The 4,099-nt window shown below is 40.4% G+C and overlaps 1 long non-coding RNA gene across 4 annotated transcripts in view; it reads right to left on the bottom strand.

Annotated features, from left to right (window-relative positions):
* Positions 1-2,605: 2,605 nt before the first annotated feature.
* LOC119264737 overlaps positions 2,606-4,099 on the bottom strand; it is a 6,919-nt gene continuing 5,425 nt past the window's right edge. For 2 of the 4 annotated variants that reach the window (XR_005131172.1, XR_005131169.1), the window contains exon 4: positions 2,606-3,155. This is a non-coding gene — a long non-coding RNA (uncharacterized LOC119264737). Of the gene's footprint in view, positions 3,179-4,099 lie in introns of all 4 variants that reach the window. The other 2 variants (XR_005131171.1, XR_005131170.1) reach the window with 2 other exon arrangements.

Here is a 4,099-nt window from a genome sequence, read left to right as displayed (position 1 = left end):
GACCAGGCTTGCCCTCAAATCGTAACCAATTATCTATAAAGCCCACTTGATTTTCGGAACACCACTTGGACATCCAGCGGTTTAACGCCGTAAGCCTGCTGTAGGCCTCAGCGCCGCGCCGCATTGGGATGGGACCAGAGCAGATTACGGCATTGGACATCGTCTGGGCCTGATTAACCACCTCTCTAATATTAGCCTTAGTTACCTCTGACTGCCGCAGACGGACATCATTGGCCCCTACATGAATGACTATCCTCGAATATCTCCTATCAGCTAATCTAATCTTTCAATGGGTTTGTGATTGGTTCCTTGATGACTCAATGTGCTATGGTTGCATTTTCCAAATCACAGTCTGATTTTTGTTTTTCTGATCACATTTCCGAATCACATCATGGCACATCAGCTTAGTGGGAAGAATAAGAATAAAAATTATCTCACGTCTGAAGTTCTGAGCAGTAGAGTTGAGATGTTGATATCCTCTTCCAGCACAGCTATAACTGCCTGAATCCTTGGCAAAAGGCTGTGATTATGGCACAGAGCTGCAAGGCTCTACAGGAAAGACAGCTTGGCAAGGTTTCACAGCAAGGCTGGCATGGGAAGTTTTTATGTTTCTCAGTTTCTCAAACATGGCATTGGTATACTCTGACCTGGCCACCTCCTTGCTGCACTGACAATACAGGAGCACTCTGTAGTTCTACAGTTACAGACAGCAGTCCATCTGTTTCTCTGATACTTTGTTACCCTGTTCTTCAATTGGCCGTTGCGTCAATCCGACTATATTTTGAGGTGCGACTGTACTTCAGGTTTCAGAGGGAAATGAAGATGCTATTTGTGTTCATTTTCCAAATGAAAGCCTGCCGGGAAACGAGACAGCGCTCAAGTGTTTCAGATTCACTATACACTCACTGACCACTTTATTAGGTGCTAGTAAAAGGTTGGACCCCCTTCGGCCTTCATAACTGCTTTAATTCTTCATGGCACACTTTCAACAAGGTGTTGGAAACGTTCCTCAGAGATTTTGGTTGATTATTTGAGTTCCTGTTGCCTTTCTATCATCTGGAACCAGTCTGCCCATTCTCCTCTGACCTCTCACATCAACAAGGCATTTTCGTCCACACAACTGACCGCTCACTGGATATTTCCTCTTTTTCGGACCGTTCTCTGTGAACCCTAGAGTTGGTTGTGCGTGAAAATCCCAGTAAATCAGCAGTTTCTGAAATACCACTCCACGTTCAAAGTCCCTTAAATCCCCTTTCTGATGCTTGGTCTGCACTTCAGCAAGTTGTCTTGACCACCTCTACATGCCTCAATGCACAGCCAGAGTTACAGCCATGTGATCGGCTGACTAGCTATTTGTGTTAACAAGCAACTGATCTTACCTAATAAAGTGGCTGATGAGTGTATTTCACAGTTTAAAGCCTTTCTCTTATTTTGACCATATGTTGTATTTTCACTCTGAAATTATGTCTATGTTGTCACTTTGTAATGTGACCCTCAGTCATAATTAAAAATAAAACTCATCTGTTAAAATCCAAACTTCTTCTTAAAGATTCTCAGTTTCTCAGAACAGAGAAAACGCGCCCTCCTCCTCTTACTTCACAAACTGCAGATAAAGACATTCGGATCAGTGAGGATGCCGATCCTCACAAATGAAAATGAACTGGAGTGGATATTGGTGAAATCCACAGATGAAAATCTGCTGCTGGGGTTAACTTCAGAGCTACAGAGAACATGACATTTCCAGCCAGTCAGCATCTAAAATGAGGCTCTCCACCCTGGAAAAGGTCGGGGGGAAATAATGCCTGATCCCCTCACACCCTGGTCACTCTCATCCAGAGTCAGACTAACCGCCTTCTCCACAGCTTTTCACACACCTTGGAAAATGTCATAGTTGCCTGAAAAGTTTCAGTGAGGAGGTTTCATTGTGACACTTGATTTCTCAGACCCTGTTTTAACTGTTTGTTGTTTTTTGCAGGTTAGCTGGCTGTAATACCACCACAAACTCCTGTTAAAGTCTCTTCTCTGCGTCACAATCAACAAACTCCTCCCTGAAACAGCTGGACCTCAGTCACAATTACATCCATGATTAGGAGTGGACCTGCTCTCTGCTGGTACGTGCATATTCCTTCTGAATAACACCTTCTATTGGAATCAGTGCAGATGCACTTTAACTATTGTAATATGAATATTTTATAGGAATGTTTACATTTATATTGACATTTGCTGCCCAGGTCTTGAAGCTATAGATACTGTACATATTTACTCCAATGCTTGAGTGTAACTGTATTATCTGGACATCCTATATATTATTACTGATTGTTTCCATACTGTCTATTTTATTTTTATGTGTAGTAAATATCTATATGCAGTACTGTGAGAAAGTCTTAGACACCCACGACACAATTTCAAAGTCTATTTATTTGTGTAGTTTGTGTTTATTTGTTGAGAAAAGTGTTAATATTTAAATAAACAAAATGTATAGAATATTAATTAATAGAGAGTTATATATATATATATATATATATATATAAATAAATATATGGTCTAAATCTATTTTGTTCTTATATACTTAGTTATAAGTGACCAAACATTGTCTAGTCTGGTATTACTAAACCTACTCAGATCTGAAGAATCAGCCTTACCGCTCTGTATAGAGTCTCATCACCAACGCCCAACTGACGAGAAATGAAAGCTGTGGTGATACATGAACCGTTCAAATGCATGTGGTTGACACTAATGACGCTGCAAGCTGTTGCACTTTATTCAAACTTTTTTAATATACCAACTTCCTCTGCCTGGGTACATGTGACATCTGCTGCAGCAAGACATCAGCATAATCTGCTGCAAAAACAGAATTATCTATCAGTAAAACCACAAACCCCTTTCATTTCCCATTTCTTATACTAAAGTTCTTCATAATGTTTACCATTGAGAGCACTGACCTCTCCGCAGGACTTTAACCAGCTCCACCACTTGTTGTCAGTGCTGATCTCAGAACAGTGTCACCCAGCTGATAGAGTAAACATCATCAGGTCATCCAATGGACAGGGTGAGATCTCGACCTGCTTTCTGAAAATTTCTCAGCATCTGCCATGATGTGTGATGTCAGAGGTCTTTCCCCTCCTCCACTTCTTTTCAGTGATCATGACTTTTGACTGCAGGTCAATGCATAGTGTACCTGTTACTGACAACATGAACGTCTGATTCTTGGTTTATTTGAGAAATTGTAGGCAAATCTCCATATATTACACTCCTGTGGCTATAATATCCATTTTAAAGCAGATTTGTAGTTTGTGCTGGCAGTCATTGTGTTTAATTGCATTATTTTATTGAGACAGGTGTACAAATTTGATTTATATCAAGAACGTTGCTGTGCAGAGAGTTGTTTTTACAGCAGGAGCTCCCAGAGGCAGCATCGTTCTAGTTAACTTTACAGAGTTGTGGTAGAAAAAAATATTTTATATGATGATATGAATTAAAAATATCCAAATCAATATCCATTATGCCAGAGCAGTGGTCACTAGCGGGTACTGCACAAGGAGTTACTTTGTTAGCCATTAGTCAAATGCTGGCATAGAAATCTTCAGCAGGCTTATTTTTCACAGTGTTGTGTTTTATCTGTGAGACGACTGCACAGGCTGTTCATTTGACTAAAAGAGTAAATGTTCTTCATGTTTATCAAATGTCCATCAAATTCAATCGCTGATTTTTGGGGTTTCCGTTTGTATTTCCAGCCGCACTCAGGTCAATGCCCTTGTACCCAAGATCACACTGACCATTACAATTCACTATTGGTTAAACGCATTACGAAGTTCTGCTCTCTTAGAAGAGTCTCCAAGACCTACCAACCTACCAAGCTAGTAACTCAAAAGTTTAAACTCCATTCACACGTTTCTGGCAAACTTTCCGTGAGCAGGTAGTGCAAATTCTGATGGCTGAAGCTGAAGGCGCTGCTCTGAAAGCTCTTTTTCCTCCTCAAGTAAACAAAGATAACTGGTACATTCCATTCAGAATGATCTATAACCCCAATTCCAAAGAAGTTGGGACACTGCGTAAAAAATGTAAACAAATGTAAATAAAACCAGAATGATGTGCAAAT

The sequence above is a fragment of the Pygocentrus nattereri genome, chromosome 12 (genome assembly GCF_015220715.1).
Source record: "Pygocentrus nattereri isolate fPygNat1 chromosome 12, fPygNat1.pri, whole genome shotgun sequence".
NCBI classification, from domain to species: domain Eukaryota; kingdom Metazoa; phylum Chordata; class Actinopteri; order Characiformes; family Serrasalmidae; genus Pygocentrus; species Pygocentrus nattereri.
This window is presented reverse-complemented; position numbering and strand designations above follow the sequence as displayed.